The 21,156-nt window shown below is 39.3% G+C and overlaps 1 protein-coding gene across 2 annotated transcripts in view; it reads right to left on the bottom strand.

Annotated features, from left to right (window-relative positions):
* The window catches only part of LYRM4 (LYR motif containing 4), a 79,124-nt gene that overhangs the window by 13,667 nt on the left and 44,301 nt on the right, over positions 1-21,156 (bottom strand). The gene's annotated exons all lie outside the window — the stretch shown is intronic.

The raw sequence follows: 21,156 nt of genomic DNA, 5'->3' as shown, positions 1-21,156 counted from the left end.
AAATCTATGCCACATACAATAAAATCTGCTGCTTACAAATAAACAGCTTTCAGCTCAGCAAGAGTTAAGTTTTAAACAAACAAACAAAAACGCAACAACAACAACAAAATCCTTTCTCTATAGAAATATAGATGGATATATATCTATATCTTACAAGCTGGTGCACAGGATCTTCTCTATAAATCAGCATTTACAGACTAATATTTCTCACTCTGTTGCAATCCAATCAAGTTATATTAAAATAAATCAGTCAGAAAAAAATTATAAATAACAGTAAAGACAAGAATTAGCTTAACTCTAAAGTCCCTTCCAACCATGAATTTCTTTTAAACCACGAGAATCTGTTCTTGATTTTTGAGCATTTGTATTCTTCCCTGTATAAACTCATTCTTTAACTGCATAGTCAGTTACAGACAAAGTCTTTCAAGTGATATTTAATCCATTTTCCCAAGTATGAAAGCCTTTATGGTTACACTGTTTGCTTTTATTCTAGCAGTAACTTCTGTAGCTGCCAACTCACTTGCACAGCAGAGCAAAGATCCAAAGTTCTCACAAGTTCCTAGAGACATTAGCAACCACCTACAGGACAGTCCCAACACAATAGCCTTTCCAGAGGAGATGCTGCAGCATAAGTACAGCTCTCCTTGATAAGGTGCCAGAGAATCAGTTTGGGAGAGCCATTATAGATGTTTCACTTACAGGGTAGGTTCAGAGAGTAAATATGTGGAGTAATAAGCTAAGTGCAGCTAAATCTGGTGTGCTAGAACTCCAATATGAACTGGAGTCAAAGATAGCCAAGTGGTATGCCACAACTGACAACAGCCAGGTGTTTTTCTTCATCCCTCTGGCAGCAGAGTGCAGACCATAGTTTGCTTTTACTTGGAGGGGTGTCCAATACACCTGGGACCAACTGCCCAGAGGTGGAAACACAGCCCTACCATTTGTCACGGACTTACTCAGACTGCACTGGCATGGGGGGAAGCTCCTGAACACCTGTGATAATCACGTGGGGCAACACAGCAGAGGAAGTTTTTGTTGAAGGGAAGAAAATAATTTGAAGCTTTCTGAAAGCCAATTTTGCTATGAAGCATGGTAAGTTCAAGGGAGAGGAGAATAGGTTCTTATGAATGAAATGGCAAGATGGATGTTGTCAGACCCTCATGGATGTGATTAGTAAAATAACTGTCATGTCTCCACCAGCTAGCAAAAAGGAATCACAATTTCAGGAGAATGCATATTCCAGATTACAGACTGATTGTAAGACCTCTCTATCCAGTGACCCAGAAGAAGAACCATTTCATATGGGGCCCTGTGCAACAAAGAACCGTTAAACAAATAAAACAGGACATAGTTCATGCAGAGGCCTGTGGACCAGTCTGGACAGGGCAAGATGCAACAAAAACCATGATCCACACTGTAGCTGGGAGGAATGGTCCCACCTGGAGCCTTTGGCAGAAAGCCCCAGGGAGTACTCGAGGCTGACCCCTAGAGTTTTGGAGTTGAAGATACAGAGGATCTGGGGTCTGCTATTCTCCAACTGAGAAAGAGATAGGGTACTTAAAATTACCTTCACAAGTCTCTTCATGAGATCTTAGAAGGACTCATGAGATAATCATGATAAATGCCGTGAGACACAGCAATAGGGAAGAGCAGATTTCCTAAATTCATACATTCACACGCTGGCATGGTGACTGGGTAGCTCACCCCTCCATTACTGGCTCCTGTTTTCATTACCAGCTACAACCAACTTCTGCTTGATGCAGGTAAAGAGCCACAAACAATGTCCTTTAAAGGGAAGTCACTCATGTCCTGCAAAGTCCCTCTGTAGCTTCTCTGACAGCACAGTAAACACCCAGGTATCTCCCTAAGTTTAGATACAAACTCTTCAACTTGCTGAGAGTTGCTGAACTTGCTATGTTTCTCAGTTGATGTTAAGGGACATACATTCAATTTCTATCAGTAACAGAGGAAAACTTTAAATAGGTATTTAACTATTCTTAGAGATGGACTAGAACTCACCCTAACTACTACGGTCTGCCTGAGTCAATATGGAAGTGTTAGAAAACACATGCAAAATGTGGCAGTTACTCTTGCCAACAAGAATGGTAAATGCTACACTTGCATAAAAAAATGCTTTTCCTTTGGACTTCCGACTAGACAATAACAATATCCATACCAATTTAGGGAGAAGCTTTCTCAAGAAATATGCTGGTAACACATTTATTGTTTCCTCTCACTCAAATGATACTTGCCACAGTTCCTTCTGTCCCTCTGCCTGCCTAAGCTCTGGTTCTACAATGATGCCCAGACTCCTGTCAGTACAAAGGACATGAGGAACTGCCCAGTATCCCTTAAAGCAGTGGTCTCCTTAAAAGTAAAGTGTAGAGAGTAAGAGTCTGAGCAGATGAAAGGTTTGCTTTGGCCCAATAAAGATGGAAAAGTTCTCTAAGATCATCTAGTACAACTGCCAACCCATCCCTACTGTGCCCACTAACCATGTCCCTCAGTGCCACATCCACACGGTCCTTAAGCACCTCCAGGGACAGCCTGTGCTACTGCCTTACTGTTCTTTCTGAGAAGAAACTTCCTCTGGTAAAAAGATACTGTTCACTTTTTACACTGTGTGTAAGAATATATTGGCAAAAATTGACAATAAAATAAAATGACTTGTGTTTTTATAAGTGGTAGGAATGTTCCATCTATTTCAAAGCAAAGTAAGACCCCACCACTTATTGTTATGTTAAATGGTAGAAAAGAAAATACTACAGATACTAAAACTCTGCATTTCCTTTTATATTCATAAAGGACCACCTCTCTACTATTAGAGAACTTCAATTTTTAGAGAATGTATTTTTCTTTTGATGAAAAAAAGAAAAATATATGTATAAGAAGGAAACTCCCTGGCATAGAGATTTGGACTCTTTGTGCCTATAATGCCCGTCAATATTGGCACACAAGTTTTTAATGATTCACTCTACTGTTTGATTATCTGCTCCCCCAAAACACCTTAATTAGCAGAAATATTGATTTTACACTGTTCAAGCCTAACAAGCTTAAGAAATATGAGCCAAAAAACCCATTACTGAATAAAAAAATTAAACTGATATAGTAATAAAACTGTATCAAGAGGAAAACGTCCTCCTGGATCTAAACTAAGTTGCAGAAGATAGCATTTAAAATAACTCTAGTTGAATCCTGCCGAGGCAATCATTTACAGAGCACTGCCTTGCCAAGCAAGTCTCTGAGCGCTCCTTGAGGCGATGCGGTTGCTGGCTGTCCCCATGGACTGCCTGGTTCAAAGTACTCACCCTCAACTATAATGGAGTCATGGCACAAAGCAAAGGGTGCAAAAGGCTAGCAACCAAACTTTCTGTATCAAGGAGAAAAGTCACCTGCTCCAAATCCAGATTTTAAAGAGTGACAGAAGGTTGGCGTTCATCAATACAGCATGCAGGTTTTTTCCCATACATTTTTTATCTAATAAACTTTCTCCTTCTCTTTAAATGTGTAAAAATTCTGAGCGCCTTTTCAATCTTAGAAATCATAGCATAGTTTAAGTAAATGGACACATATTAAAATGGAAAAAATAAATCTAGTCTTCGTAACGATCTCAAATACTTTGATGTCCGAAGGGATAAGTCAGTCAGTCTGACTTTCTGTTCTAGGTATTGCCAGTGATTCCCTAGATAAGCCTGTAACTACTTAAGCTGCAAAACTCTCTAAAGTTCTACATTTGCACAAGTGTATCTGAAAGAAAACAGTATCCTTCTTCTACAAGAACAGCTTAACTGCTCTCATTAAAGTGCTCAGAGAGATCACATAGGTGAGGAATCTTGTTACTTCCTCTGCTTTAGGAAAAAAACATCAACAAAAAATCCCCAACTCACCTTTTCCAACTCTACTTCTTTAAAGAGCCAACCTACATCATGAGGGCAGTACTCACAGACAAAGGAGGGAGCAAATAGTTTTTAGGAAAAAGAACACATTATAATACATTCTTTCCTGACAGCAAATGTATCTGTCAGAAAAGATAAAAAGCATGTCTTAGCTTTAAGTAAGTCCTTATGCAAAGAGCCAAAGTAAATAACTGAATCCTGGCTAATATTTGACAGTTGCTGCCTTATGGAAACAGAGAAGTCTGCAAGGATAACAGCAAAACGATTAAACCGTAAAGCAGTATGTCAGCTGCTGAAGAGATTTAAAAACATGTATGCACATTGTGCCTTCAAAGTTCATCTCTACGCAATGGAGTCCTTAAAGCTGCTTAAAACACTCTTAAATGCACTGTTTCTAAGGATGCAATACGTTGCTTGCACTGACCTTAAGCCTTAACTTATGTACTTTAATCAGTAAAATTTATCAGTTTGTTCATATTCGAGACAGATAGGTGAGGACTTAATTAATGAAGTGGCAAATAATGCAAACAGAAATGAAGTATTACCTACTCAAAAATAATTAGGTGAATAGATTCCTATGGAGAAAGCTGTTTTTAGATCATGATCAGTATAATCAGTAACAACTGAAATGGAGTTGGTGCTTATTTCTACCTGTTACTACAGCTTCCAACTCTCACTCATGAGCGTTCAGTACCAGCTCCAGCCCTGCAAACTATTCGAAAAAATACATATTCGTTTCTGTGAAAGCATATTTCATCACAGGTATTCAAAACGTTTTGCCAAATGGATCAGTTAAATTTCACAACTTTTCCTGTGATGTAATGCAATACATCAACTTTCTGGTAGGAAACGTGAATATCTGCACATAAAAAAACAAATGACCTTTCATCAGCCAAGTCCATTCAACACTGAGAAGGATGCTGTCAGCTCTTAAGCAGCTTTTAATTCCTGCTGATTGAATCCACGTTGCTCTCTGAGTCAAGATACACAACACAAACTGATAAAATTATGAGAAATGGAACCAGAGGACCCAAGGAGCACATGAACAAAGATGAAACATTACTAGTTTGTCTAAAATATTGACCATCAGTTCTAACTTTTGTCCTTATACATTTTTTCTAATGAAATAAGTTCCTGGTCAAAAGGGAGCAAGAGAACAAGGCAGAGGTTGATAATTTCTAATCAAGGACAGCAACCCGGTCAGCTCACTATTCCATTGTCACTGTCCTGTTACTGAGAGTTGTAAGATAGGTATATTTAAGGGACACATTAAGAATGTCAACAAGAAGCTTCCTAAACAGTATTTTCTTGCAACCACAGAGCAACTTAGAAATGTCCTCTTGTAGTTCAACCATGACTATAACAACAAATATAACAAACATAAAGGTCTTGCAAAAAACAAACACCAAGTGAAAATGACTGGAGGAGTATGCAGGAAGGAAACAGTTTAGATGTGGACCTTCCAGGCATGCAGTTCTGTCAGATCACCTTATCTGACCACGAAAAAGTTAAAACATGCAAAACAATCTTCAGACATCTCAATACTTGGAGCAGAACCTCTGAGTCATGCACCTATAGTAGGAGCTAAGACTTGCCACATTCTGAAAGCTTCCAGTTCCCTGAGAAAACCAGAGGCTGCAGCAACATACAAAGGTAATAAAGACACAGGTGTGGAAATAAAAGGAAATCTACAATTACTCTATCTACACTGCCTGTGAACACACCCCAGTCTGCTTGTCATGAACAGTACCCACTCTCTCTCTTCAGCAAATCAGAGCTTAATATAGTATTTTTAGCTGTTGTGTTTTGTATGTCAGATGTATGAAAATATTGATGGGCTCAAGTCTAGCAGCACAAACAACGAAGAATTTCACGATGAAGAACACAATGATCTTCTTAACTGTTACAAACAATATTTTTTCACTATTTGCTCTGTAAGTACCTATCATCCTTTACTTTTTATCATTGCTGAAAGGTAGGTATCCTTCTTGGACCCTGCAGGGGAAAAACACACGTTAGGCTACAGAGAAGAAAATGCAGGGTTCTGACTCCATCAGGCCCCCTCACCTTACTGTCCTTTCTCTATAGTACAAAACACTATACATCTGAAAAAGGGATTCTAATTCAGCCTGGAAGGAAAAGCAAGGAATAAACAAATAATACTTTTTTTGGGGGGGGGGAGGTTAAAATAAATAAATCAAATTCACAAGCTAGAGCAGAACTTGGGCAGGTATAAACCGACATTTTCTGCTGCAGAAATATTGCCTAAGCTCTTTCAGAACTTGCTTGTATGCCAGAGCAAATATTTTCATTTCATTGAACTTGCTAGGCAACTCACCAACATAAAGTATACGTAAGAACACTCTCCAGTAATATCAAGCCTGGAATATTTATTAAAAACATTTGCAATCCATGAAAACAAATGCTAATACTGCACATATTCAAACTATGAACTCCACTTTGTGTATAAAATAGACAACAGAACTTAATCTAAAACAGATTTTCATATCAGAGGAGTGGTGGTGGTGAGTGGGTGCTCTTCTACATATCACTGCTTAGATTTGACCTTCTGGGCCACCTTTGCCTAAAATTAGCAGGCTTCTTTTTCAGCTCCTTTGGATACATGCTGTGCTACATTTCAGTGCTCTCCAGAAGAATTGGTAGCAGGATTAGGAATCATTCTGAGGTATTTTCTTATGAGAACATAAAGAGACTTAAGTTAGGACAGAAGTTCCCACACCATCTATGCTTTTCTCTCTGATACACATAACATCCTGTAGGCCTACATGATGCATTTCCATCTGCATCACCAAAAATTATGTTTATCTACTACTGTAGACTCTAAATAATAGAAATCTTAGTGTAGTTTAGGGGCTATTTTAATGATCATATATATATAGGACAGCTTATATAATGATAAATGACATTCAAGGCCCCACTACTTTGGAATAAGAAGTCAATTTAGTAAAAAATCTTGTTCTCTTATAATATAATTATTTAAAATTCATCCAGATCACATCCTGTTCTTTGAGTCTGTGGTTGCCCCTATTCTGTTCAGAAATGGAAACAGCTAAATTTTATACAACTGAACAAAGACAATCATCCAGTTTTATATAATGATTAAATATAATGCTCAGAGGTATTTGTTTAAGCAAGAAGTACCTTTCTGAAATGAACAGAATTCATAATGACTGCTATTGCTCTAGTTTGTGGACAGGGAATTTCAATCATTCTTGAAAGAGACATACATTTAATAAGAAGACTTCTACTACATACAAAACCAGAAGCAGAATTTATTAGCGTAAGACATCATTAAACATGCCTGCCCTTTAAGGCTGATTTCTAGCACTGAGTCTTTGTACTGTACACAAAGTTGGTAGCAAAATGGGTGTTACTGCCTTCATGGTGAAAGCCTGGCTCTGGTAAAGACAGAATGCTTCCTTATGTTGGCTGGGCTCTGATTCATATTTCAGTGGAAATCCACTTCTGTGAAAGCATTGAGTTTCAGTCTTGTCCTTGAACATATTAGCAGGAAATATACATAGACTGTTTTTTTGTACACTTGACATTTCTGATCAAGATTTAAAGCAAACAGGAAAGAAAGGACAAGATCACAGTCACTATCTTCTTAACACTGCCTGTGAACAAAGGTTAGACAGAAAGATCAAGCACCTTACAGCTCTAAAAGTAGTCTTTTGGAGTTTGAGGTCATCTCATATGCCCGTTAGCTTTACCAAGAACAAACAAAAACAGCCATTCCTCCCACTCCCCCCAGAGGAAAAAAAAAAAAAAAAACAACCCAAAAGAAACCAACACTCAAAATAACCCAAAGTAAAAAAATCCTAGCCAATCCATTGCCACTAACTCCCATTCCCTGCTTTGTTTTCTACCTTCTTTTGTAACAGCACCCTATCATCAGATTTGTAAACACTGTACAGATAGAAAAATACCAATGTTTTATTACTTTTTTTTAAACTATCTTTTGGCCTTAACTGTCCTGGGCCACTAAAACAGAAACAAAAGGCCAACCTAAAAAAAAAAAAAAAAAAAAAAAAAGCAACCCACTTAAGAAAAACAAAAACAACAAGAAATGGAATTCACTGTTGCAATTCCTTACTGGCTGAATTCAGCCAATATCTGTAAATAAGACTAAAATAGTTTGCTCATGTTGGGGTTTCATCATAGAAAGCAGAAACTGAGTCACAGCTGTGAATTTAGCAGATGAGTACCAGAAAGTGAGGACTAGGTGATACACGTTGGATTACAAGTAGAGCAGGTGGGATAGACTGTCACAGAAGGCTATTTTCATACCATAAGTGAGCAGAAGATACTAAGACAGAAGTAGAATAATGGAAGTAGAGAAATACCTGGACATAATACCAGGTATTTTAAAAAGCTTCTGACAGAGATGAAGTAGTGACATAGAGAATGTCACAAAAAGAAGGAAGAAGAAAAATACTGTGGGAACTGTAATTTTGTCTCTGAGCGACTGGATGCTATTCACTGCTTCATCATTAATCACTGGATCACAAGATGGCTTGGGTTGGAAAGAAATCTTAAAGATGATCCAATTCCAACCCCTGCCAAGGACAGGGCTGCCACCCACCGGCTTGGGCTGCCCAGAGCCTCAGCCAACCTGGCCTTGAACATCTCCAGGGATAGGGCAACCACAGCTTCTTTGGGCAACAAGCTATTTATTTCCAGGTGGGCTGCTGCATAAAACTTTCACTTCGGAATCTGGAAAGCAGATGCTGAAGAGAGGGAGTTGAGATGAAGGTGCTTGGTAAATCCATGAGTGAATCAATATATAAACTAGAGGTACCATTTTAAGCTCTACGTTTACCATGTAAATCCCTTACCCAGAATGGAAAAAAAAAAAAGAAAGTTGCTAGACAAGAGTGCACAGAATGTTAGAATTTGACACTCCTCAGGCAGCAGTGTTCCAGTTAGTGATTGACAGTGCAGACCAGTACAATCTGGTGATGATGCTTTCCAAGACCCTCTTTACATTAGAAGTTTGTCACTTCTAATAATAAATGATAGTAACTGAAAGAGAAGACTTCTCAGGCATCACCATTTTGAAATTCTAATATTCCTCTCTCAATACACTGCTTATTTAAAATTTCTGAGAAAGCATCAATGGGCAAGGGGTCCGAAACATGCAATGCATTCATCCAAACGGAAGGAAACCACTGCTTTTCTGTCCTTGGAGGTGCACAGAGCAGTCTTGGCTCGGTTTATTTCTAGTTGCCAAGGTCTCATCACACAGCCTCTGGTTCTGAAAACTGCCAGATATTGTATATAAATGAAGCTGTGTGCTGCCAAGAATCCAAAGCACTGATCATGGACAAAAATAACTGCACTACAGTTTAGTAGGAAAAGCATCTGGGGAGACAGTGTTTTATAGGACAAACAAAAACAGAGAACAGTGGTGTTTTAGTCCTACTAAAGCCTTAATTTACAGCTCTGTATGTTTGTAATTACAAACAATGAATTTTCCAGGAACTACCTTACTCTATACACTTAATGGAGGAAAAGTTAGTTAATTCCTGTTCTCTCTGAATCCATTACCAAAATTCCCATTTGCTGTAAGTAGGATCAAATTTGTTTATGCATTAATGTTTGTTACCCAGTTATGTGATTTTTGGATTAAATTTGAGATATAAAAGAATTTTTAAAAAACAATTCAAACTGTTTTGTTTATCTTAGATTTTCTATAAAAACAAAGGGCTGCTTCAGCTCATGACAAACTGCTCCAGCAAGCTCCAGAGTATCCACACAGCCAGAAAATAGATTTAATTGGAGAGACTGAATTCATGTGGAAATTTTTGGATGTACAAACTTACCTATTTGCAGTTGTTTACCTCCCTGCTATTGAAAAATGAAGAAATGCAGCTATAAAACAAGCAAACAGCTAAACTGTACTAATAAAAAGGGGTTTTAAGAGCAAGATAGAGGTTTGTAAATGGAAGATGTATCAATAAGACTGCAGTGCTTCATGGAGACTAAAAATCAATAAATGACCCTGTACTGTTCCAGTGATGCTTGTAAAGGGTTTTGTTGGTATTCTAGAGGAGGTGTGATTACAAGGCTGATCACTGCTGTGCAACTCTGTCACGCAATGCAATAAAGGCGTGCAGCCAAAAAGCGCTGAGAGATTTTGCTTCTTGTCTCTTACATTAATGTGAGAAGCATTCAGCATCCATAATGAGACAGCATCTAATCATGTGCACTGCGCCATAAAAACAGTCCTGCTAGAAGTGTTGTAGAACACGGAGCACTCAGAAGTTTTGCAGAAACTCCTTCAGGATCACCTACTGCAAAATGCCACAGTTGGCTGGTTGTGTATTACAATGTGCTGTGCTAAGTTGATCTCCTGTTTTACTATATAACAATTCTCATCTCGGCTTACTGCTAGCATCAAATCAACACACTGCCTTTGTGATAATTCTCCAAGACTGATAAGACTGACAGACAGAAAACAGCAGCCATGTTGCTGACTGTGCAGAGTTGGGACAAGTAAAAGAGAAGGCACTGAGAGAATCTGGATCTTTGTCATTGTTGATAAATCCATTTCATGACTCCGGAGAGACACGTCTGCACTTGGCAACTGCTCCATGTAAAAACAAAAACAGAAGAACAGAAATCCTTGTTTTAGTGCACATTACAGAAACATAACTCTCCAAGTGAGTCTGATGCATTAATGACACCTCTTTAACCACTGTCTAATGACTTCAGCAGACATGAAATGGAATATTTTACTACTATTTTCAGCCACCTGTGCTGCTTCTTCTTTCAGCTCTGGTTTGCCAAAACTGTAATCAAACCCTCTGTGCTTTATACCATTATGCATTTCTTAGTATCATACCAATGCGCCAATTAAACATATCAGTGGTGCCACACATACTGACTGCTGAACTCTCACATTGACAGAAGCACAATTTTATTGCTTATATACCTAGAACTTTTTACTTATTTAGCAATCCTCCTAATCTCGTTCAAGCTTTCTCTCTATTAAGGGAATGTGGAATAAAACTTGCCTCCAAGTTGTAACACAATGAGAGGATTCAGAAGGCCATCACTTAACTCTTTGCTCTACCACAGGCTTCTAAGACTGCGGACAAATAATTCTGAGTGCATCTATGACATTTTACTTTTTACCAGAAGCACACTTCTGTAGTGAATTTCTTCATCTTCCATGCTTTGCTTCCCATTGTCAACCAGTGTCTCTGAATGCATGGACTGGATTCAGCTGAGACAAAGCCATCTGAGATATCTTCTGCAGAACCACATCAAATATGCTCCAGCAGCAAGTGAGCATCAGGCTATTGGGGCTACTCAGGAAATAATCTATAGCAAAAACAGACAAATAAAACTACCCCACAATATTAAGAAAACCCTCAAAATCAAATCCAACCCCAAAGCATACATAATACAGACACAAGATTCTGACGCAAAGTATTTTGCTTTATAAACCTGTTTCTACAGATCTGTGATAGAAGTTTGCGCGGACATTGTCTCAATGTTTTCAACTCCTTGGATACAGATGTATCTTTTGGAGATGGGGATGTTTAGGATACAGAAACTGGGACCACATCTATATATATTGGCTACGCTGCTTGCACTAACTTCAGTGAACCATTTCATCATCACTCTTTGTTCTTTATATATTATCATTAATGCATTCATGGTCATAAGGAGAATGAGAAAACTTTCTAAAAAAAGACCACATCTCTCTTTTTTTTTTTTTTTTTTTTTTTTTTTTTTTTTTTTTACAACAGAGGCTATTCTAATTACCAGCACAAAGAGAAGAGGAATGATAGACAGTCTCCAAATTCAGAGTGAAAAATAACAGTTCAGCCAGTGCTGCTTTCAGAAAGATTCATAAAACTTTGTAGATACTTCTCTTTAGAACAGATTTGTGTGATTGAAAGTTATTGTTGTCTATTCATGTGTAATCTGCTGTCAACTCATGTTCTACTTAGGGATAATGCTGCTCTTCCCTCTCCTTTCCCTGCATTCCTCAGCAGTTGAGAAAAATGAGTAACATGTAAACCAAATAGGGAAAAAGTTAGAAAGCAAATATCTTTGTTCAGATAATAAGTATTGGACAATGCACTTGAATTTATTTGCATATATAACTAGAGAAAGGCTGCTGTGAACTGACAAGTCAAAAGAAGGCTAACTTGCAGGTAGCTGCAATGAGATTGTATTTACCATTTATAAAAATTTAATTGCAGTAAAATAGGATTACTTAAGATTTGAAGATACACATAGGAAATATATATCTTTTTCATGCTATTCCTTAGAAGAATAGCTAACTTGAAGCAAGATATTAAATACTCACTGCAGACTAGGTTTCACCAAACTCTTGTTATTTCAAAAGCCAACTAACTTTTCAAAATCTTCTGGTTTTGACAACTAAGAAATATTTTCTTGCCATCCACACAGTAAGATTTTTCATGTGTTACCTAAAAAAATGCAGTGTTTACGTGATCTAAATGAAAATTACCAAGAAAGAAGAAAGGGAGCACAGGTGAAGGCAATTCACTTGTGCTACCGGAAGGGATGGAGCCTGGCTCCACCTCTCCTAGATCCCATTTAAGTGCTGACTGCCACAGAGGAAAGATCTCTTCTTGAAGATCACTCCTCACGGAGAATATTGCAAGCCTACAACATTGGTAAGCATTTTCCATTTATTATCTTCCTGTTGTAGTAATCTTACTTAGCCTAACTTTCCTGGTTATTTCTTAATTATAGCATCTGTATATTCACTGATTGTATGCTCCCTCTTACATATCTCTGCCATGCAAAGTGTGGAGTTTTGCACTTGGGCCGGAGGAATCCCAGGCATCCATACAGACTGGAAGGAGCGATCCTTGAGAGCAGCCCTGCAGACAAGGACCTGGGGGTCTTGGTAGATGAAAAGCTTAACATGAGCCAGCAGTGTGCTCTTGCAGCTTGGAAAGCAAACGGTATCCTGGGCTCCATCAGAAGAGAGGTGGCCAGCAGAGACAGGGAGGTGATTGTCCCCCTCTACACTGCTCTTGTGAGGCCCCACCTGGAGTACTGTGTCCAGGTCTGGAGCCTCCAGTACAAGAAAGACAGAGCTGTTGGAGAGGGTCCAGAGGAGGGCCACAAAAATGATCAGGGGAATGGAGCACTTCCCCTGTGAAGACAGGCTGAGGGAGCTTGGTTTGTTCAGCCTGGAGAAAAGAAGGCTGCAGGGTGACCTCATTGCATCCTTTCAGTACCTAAAGGAGCCTACAAACAGGAGGGGAATCAACTCTTTAAAAGGGTTGACAAGTACAGGACAAGGGGAAATGGTTTTAAATTGAGGGAGGGGAGATCTAGGTTGGATGTCAGGGGGAAGCTCTTTACTATGAGAGTGGTGAGGTGCTGGAATAGGCTGCCCAGAGAGGCTGTGGATGCAGAATCCAGTTCCCTGATTTTTGGAGGTGGAACTGCTTATACCAGCACTGCTAGGTTCTAGCTGCATTTTACAGAAGATAAAGAATGCTGTTCTCAATTTGTTAAAAATCAGTGGCTGTCATTTGATGCGCACTTCATCCCTTGGAAGGCTACTGCTGTCAGTCAAAAGCAGCACTTGTGCCCCTTCCTGCATTTCCTCCTCTCTACCCTGCTCCTGCTGACACCAACATCTGTACACAAGAGCAGGGATCCAAAAACTCCACCACTTTGGCTCCTGACTGCAAAGGTTGCTGTTCTAGCTGGCCTGATCCTGCTTCCCTGTGTACTACACAAACTACTTGTACCTGCACAAGTGACCAGGCAGCAGTGATGTTTTCAGAGGCTGTGCTGACTTAAAAGCTTTTCTTGAACTACTGACTGACAGCTGCAGTCTGTTTCCCAATACAATCTTATTTGGCTTAAAATACATATCCTGTGTTTTCTTCTCTTGGCTTAATCCTCCGCAGGCACATCTCAGCAAGGTGTCTAATTGATGTCTTAGAAACATTCAAGTTTCTGCTTGAGTGCCAACAACTTTTTATTCAATGCCTCAGTATCAAAGGTGCTACACAAGACTCATTTTTAATTGGGTACAAACTGCAAGAAGAAAAACAAAAATCATAATTAACAGTTTTAAGCTATTGAAAAGCAATTAGAGCAACAGCTATGCTAAAGAGTAAGTTATTTCTAATAGAGAAAGGTGTTTTTTTTTTTTTTTAAGGAGACAAAAAATGCAGCAGTTCCATACAAACTCCAGTTGGCATGTTTTGCAAATACTGATGAAGAAAACAATTTGTGCTCTTGGTGACACCTCTTCACGTGACAGTTGCTGGAGTCTTTATTTTCCAGTATAACAAGTATTAGTTTCAATCATACAGCTACTGGAACAGCAGCAGCTATTCTATGTCTAACTGAACTGAAGAAAATATGTGGAAAGCCCTATTGTGTAACAGCACTAGAACCTGGCTGTGTGTTTTGTAGGGGTTTCCTCAGATCACTACAGGCCATTAACCTTTCACTTCAGGTAAGTAAAGAACAACGACATCTCCAACAAAGGAAATAAGCCGTGTTACCAATGGTAACTCCACTTCTAAATACGTGCACCAACCCCCTGTGCATGCACTTATTATTTTTTTTTAATCAATTCAGGTCTGAAATGAGAAAGGTTCCCTTTGGCTTCACCTTGAGTTAATAATGAACAAACCCTCCATGAAGTCTGCTCCCATGGAAGTCTGCCTTAATAGGACTGATTAAAAATAAAATGAAGTTTGTACTTAGGAAGCAAGATGAATTGCTTCCTGCTCTCCTTCACCAGGATATCTTGTAATTGGACCGGTGCTAATTGGACACTTCGACCAAACAATTTAATTTGAAAGTGGAGGAAAAAACCACTCTAATTTTCCTTGGTTCCACCAGGGTCTGTGTCACTGGCCAACACCAAAACACTGAACTATGAAATCAACATAAGACTTTAATAAAAAGACAAGGAAAGCACATGAAAACCCTGGCAGTGCGTTCATCATCTCACTTCTGTATTACATCAACACACATCTTCAAGCAGAACCACATAAGTGCTTCTTATAGTATCTCCTCTGACTTAATAGGTCTTGTATAAGTTGGGCAGAATAGGTGCATTGCTGACTTCTGCAGGTTGACACAAGGGGATAATCCGTCAGGGTAAAAGGTGACAGATTCAGGACAAAGACAGAAGAATGACTCACACAATCAAGGAGATCATTTCTTAGGCAGACACTAACTGGGAAAGACTTGCATCTAGTTTTTACTTAAATATAATGGTGATCAAAACCACAGAAAAATACCATGAGCAGAAAATCTTAAGCAGTAACAAGAAAAGTTGTAATATTTTCCTTTTCCACTCTGTTAATTCATTCTTAACCCCTGTGCCCTCAAGTCTTCTCTTTCCTTCATCGTTTCTCCTATTAGCAGGGCTTCCTCCTCTCCAAAAGCAGCAGATGTGAACAACTTCCTTTTAACATCTCTTTCCAAAAACAGCTTCCTCTATGAAGCAGGCATACCACAGGCCATCAGAGCAGAACACAGGAGCCTGAGAAATCTTGGAGAACAAAGGAAAGCCAGGGAAGAATCTACCTCACATCTTCTAACGCTGCCTCTGCATTTTTTTCTATGGCAAACACTAAAAAGGACACACTAGAAGAATTAGTTCTTCCTTCTTTTAATTCCGTACACTGGCATCCATAATTAGATTTTATTTATGAATATTAAGATAGGTTTTATTCCACATTGTTTAATAAGATGATATAGTTCAGTTTTCTACAAAATACATGTAATATAATTGAGGCAACAATGTTCTGCTGCATAACGCCTTAATGTATGTTGCTAAACTTTACTCATGCTTCCTTAATATTCTGCATACAGAAACTAGAGCTGCAAAGAACTGCTGATGGGCTGCATTTCTAAATTCTGCATTGCCTCAATGCAGAATACTAGCTCAGTCAAGACTTTAAAACATAAAAAATCATAATTCAAAGCCTCCAGAGATCAGCCTGACTGCTATTTTAATCTGTTATGGAAAAACAGATGCAGGAGAGATTTCTGATTCTTGCGAAAAAAATTCACGGGTCCAGAACATCACTTTTTCCTATTGGTTTTGTTTTTTTCTTTCTTTTTATAGAATAAAATACATAATACCAACATAGACAGGACTTGGCTTGTAACACGTTTTCTATTTTTAGACCTTATATAATGTGAATATAATTAATTTACCTTTAATCAATCACTTCTTGATGAACATAAAATAAACACTGTACCTTGGGATTCCACATTAATCATTGCTCTGAAAGATCATTTAATTGCAGCAAGAATTAAATGCATCAAAGTATTTCCCCCAAATTGTTGTGCATCCTCCCCAGAATTTCCTGCCTTGCTCTGTGTTTGCATGAACACTCTTTCACTCCTAATATTTAGAGATGCTCTGCTTGCAAAATAAGATAGGAGTGCAGATTTTTGCAGTTCAGACTGCCTGGTAGCCACATGCACTTAGCTGCCTCCAGTCCCTAACTTCTCCCGTGTGCATGCAGGAGGAGTTTAAAAGAACATGATAACATCCAAACATTTGCATAAGCAAAATTTTGAAGATTCTTCCAATTTTCTTCTGTACATCCGATTCATCCTCTTCCAATTCAAATGATGCTGGGCTGCCCTCAACGGTAGCTGTAGCTTTCAAATGACACCATTTACCCCCAAAGGTTTGAATACTGAGACGCCATGGATCTGAGCGTAAATTTTTAACAACAAAAGTCTCCAATGAGCCACAAATGGTGGGTTTCAGTGACATCTTTCTAGAAAAACAAATCTAGTGCAACAAGTATATCAGTTAATCCTGCTATTTAGCTATGTACATTAAAAAAAAAAAAAAAAAGCAACCTGACAAGTTTTTGTTGTCTAAATAAGAAAAAAAACACAAAAAACCAGAAGTCACCTACAAATATACCTGCATCCATAGTAGGGTTTAACATCACACAGCATCTAGTAACTATAAGACTAAGTCTCTTCCTTAGGCTGCCTCTCTGCCTATCAACTTGGTTCTCCTTTGCGAAGACAAAGTAGTCACACAGCAATGACAGAGTACTGCTAGACAAGCAGTTTCATTTGCTCAGGGTATTTTGGTTAGATTGTGCAGATGTAATTACCCCCTGATGTAATGCTGTTGTTCTTAAAAGCTACAATTCCTTGCCAAAGCAGCTGCTATGCCAACATGATGACCAGTAGTCACAGTGTTTAGTGTCCAGTGCCAGGGTAAAAAGCCATGAGCACAAACTGGAACACAAGAGGGTCTGTCTGAATACCAGGCAGTACTTCTGTGCTATGTGGTGATGAAGCACTGGCACAGATCTGCAGCAACCCCCTGGGAAGGGGCCTGTTCTGGCTGTCACTGCTGGAACTAGGGTAGAGTCAGATAGACCCACAGAGCCCTGCTAGCCTCAGCCCTTCTGGGATTCCCTAATTATTGTGAAGAAATCTTTCTGAATGTAAATTAATAAACAACCACAGGCTTCACTATGGAGCTTCTAACCACTGCACACCAGATCTCCAAACTTGTCCCCCTTCAAGCTGGGAACATATTTTCAGCCTGGAGAAAAATTTCAACATTGGTTGCTAAAAGCCTCGCTGTGGCTCTCTCTCCCTTTTGCCTCATCTATTAACAGACATTTCCCCAGCTATTATTAAGTGCTAATACAGCTGTAGTACAGGAGGTAAAGCTGACTTCATATTAGCACGTACAGACTCACTGGGCTGTGGTGCATTCAGATTTTGTTTGTAATAGTGAAGAGAACGGAGCAGGCCAGAAGGTTTTATTGAAGACTGCTGCTTATTTCCAAGCATACCGTCTAAACAAAAAGCAATTTACTATAGAATGCAGGAGGTTCTTTAGGCAAAACGGAGACCTAAAAGCAATAGATGCAGGCCTAGTAATCTGTGAACGAAAACTCAAACGTTCTTCCAGCACTACAAAAAAATATAGAAAGTGCACAGACACAACAGCTAACTACAAAAGGTAGAAATATTTGTGTGGAGCAATCAACTCTACTTCTATCAGGGTGCCTGGGGATACAGGTGGTGCGGACAGATACTGCAGCATCAGTAGCTCTGGTTTAATAATAGCAGATTGTTCACACACCTATTAGCAGCATCAGTGACTGCTAGCCAACAGTTCAATGTTACCACTGGTTTTCTTAGATGATGCCAGCTGACAGCTGAAAGTGAACAAGAGGCTGGTAAAGGAAGACTTGGCTGTCTCTGCTTTTCAAAGCATCTTCCACTCAAAAGGTGATGCAAGAGCCTAGGCTTCATTAAGGGGAACTGCCATATGTGGACATGGCCTATGTGACAGTTAATTCCACAAGTAATAAAATGCAACAAATCCCTTACACAAGAACCATCACAAGATTGGCAAGTATGTGTCAGGAATCATTGGAAGAACTATGCCATATAACTTATGCCATTTTCTGACTTTCTTATTCCACATCACACAGCTGTCTGAAGAGGTGTGCTGAAATAGCTCACTCTGTGCTTTGGAACAGTTATGCTTTCTGCACTTACAAGGAACACTATTGTGCTTCTTCCAGGGAATTGCCTAATGCAAAAAAGGCACCCTTCAAACACAGTTTTTAGGAAACAAAGGTATGGCTGTTATTATTTTCTTTGTGTAGTAAGAATTACGTACACTTTTCTTCACATTCTCCTTTATGTATTTATTTTTCATTGTGACTTCTTTTTCCTGTAATGGCTTTTTGTGTGACAAATGGTGAGCTGTGGGAAAGGTGCTTTGACAAAGTACCTCAGCCAGGCTCCCTCTGCCCTGCCTTACTGACAGCCACAGCTGACATTACTGAGTCCTGAGACAACCTGCCTCCAGAAATGTTGCAGGTCCAGAATTCTTTGCCTGCTACAGGCTCTTACATCCACCTCAGGCAGCACCCAGTGACCATGCAAGACACACAGCAAGGCAGTGGCAAACTCCTGTAATAATTTTTGTTCTGAGTTTGGGAACTGTTTTAAAAAAAAAAAAAAAAAAAAAAAAACCAACACCAAAACACCAAGATATCAATAAAACAAAGGGTGTTCCCCCATTCCTGAGAAAAGACATGCAGCGTGATTACAAAGCGTAATGCTCCAGCATGTCCTTCCCCTACTGAAACATCACCTATACCATGCACTTTATGACTGAGCATAATGATACAGAGGAATTTTTACACAGCATTAAGGAAAGTGTGACCAAGATTAAAAAGCAAAGTGACAAAATTCCTCCTTCGTGCTGAGCACTGGCAAAACGCTGACACATCAAGGGACATCACTCTTACACCTAAATACCAGACTGTGATGTTATGAATGATGATTGATCTTCCTCACTAGGGGATCAGCTTAAAAGATTGTAAAGTGAGGACTCAATCACAGCTTTATGTGACTGAGCAACATAGGTGACATAAAATGCTTGAAATCCCCTTAGCAAGCACTGCCTGCAGGCAGGCATGGGAGTGTAACTGACATAGAATGTATAGGAAATTATAGGGTCTGCTCTTCTTTCCCATCAAAAGCATCCCATCTTCTGCTCCACTGCAGGTACCTACAGCTAGAGAGGATTCAGAAAATTAAATGTAATTGTAGAAATGGAGCACTGACAATTATTTCCACTGGACACATCACTCCCCTACAGAACATAAAGCAGCACAGATCTCCAGTGTTTGTTGAAAACTTGGGACACATCATCACTGAAGGACAAATGGTTACCTTAACAGCTCTTTTACCTGTTACCATTAGCATAATCAGTGTGTTATTTTATGTTCAGCTCTTAAGAGAGATTAAAAGTCACAAAATATTTGACTGAAAAAGATATAAATGTGTAGAAAAGAAAGTAAAACAAAACAAGGAATTAGAAGACAAAACATGGTTGAGGATGTTATGTCTGTACTGAGCATGCAAAGCTTTTAGTCTTTTACTTCTGAGGTTGAAAGAAAAGGAGTATGTTTTTTTTTTTTCCCTTAAACTGAACTACCTATGAAGTTCATTTTATGGATTTAAAAAAAGTTTAAAACCAAACCAGACCCCATTCTCACAACAAATCATACATGCACAGTTATTAATTCCACCAGTCACATAGTGAAACGTTACCTCTCTCAATTACCCACACATGTTAAATGTGTGATATGTGCAATTTTTTTGGATTAACTTTAAGAGATGCAAAATGATTTGTTGCACCTAGTTATAGTATTTAAAAACATGCATAAGTAACAATACTTCATGGAGCTAACATTTTCTTGGTTGACAGAACTACTGAAATAACAGTGTCATGGAAATGCTAAGTCATGGCTTGAACCAGTGATTGGGCACCTGGTGGGAAGGGAGGGCCAGCCCAGGGAGCTCAGGTACACGCGACCTATGGAAGTAGCTTACAAAGAAGAGGGATCTTGGAGTCTTTAGCATCTACAGAACAAGTCTGCAAACAGCGCATCACCTATAGGCAGCTCTACAACGCAGCAGAGGTTTGATTCCTGGGGTATCTGGGCAGGGAGCCAAGAAGTTCTGTGGACACTTTGGCTGTTCCCAGCAAGCAGCCAGGTGATCTTCCCTGTGACAAGATGCAGAAGAAAGATTCATGCTGGTGCCACAGGGAGGAGGAGGAGAAGTCATCACAGGGCACAAGTTTCAATAGCAGGGAGGGACTTTGGAAAAAGACTGTGTTTGGAGCACTGATAGATCTCTTAAATGTGTCCTTGAGTTTCCTCATTAGAACTGACTCAACTTCGGGAAGATCTCAATTTGTCTCAAGGCTTATGAGCCTCAAACACAACTTGCAGGGCCACAGGGTCTCAAGCAAAGTCCAGAAGGAAAAAAAAAATCAGATCAAGACTCATTCCTATAGCGTAAGAGGATACAAGGTCACTTAAGAAACACCACACCATCATCACGTTAATCAGCAAGAACATGTTTAAGAGCAAGTCCGCAGGAGTTACTCTGCAAGGGAGTGGTACTTGGAGCACAGACCAAATGTCAAGTACACGGCAGGGTGAGGAGGACCCAACTGATACCTGACTCCAAGAAATAGCTGAAAAGGAATAGAAGCAGAATGAATACAAGAGAAAAATCAAAGGAGAATGAAAATGAGAGCCCTCCTGTCCCCAAACTCCAGTTCAGGCAATTAGGAAGAACTGCAGAGTCATAAAAATTTTGCTTTACATCAACTACACCTGTTTATTATTCTAGTTATCACCAGGCCGCTGCTGGGGACTATCTCTCCCATGGATGACTG

The sequence above is a fragment of the Meleagris gallopavo genome, chromosome 3 (assembly GCF_905368555.1).
Source record: "Meleagris gallopavo chromosome 3, MGAL_WU_HG_1.1, whole genome shotgun sequence".
Taxonomy (NCBI): Eukaryota; Metazoa; Chordata; class Aves; order Galliformes; family Phasianidae; genus Meleagris; species Meleagris gallopavo.
Note: the sequence above shows the minus strand (reverse complement) of the source record. Positions and strands in the feature narration are given on the sequence as shown.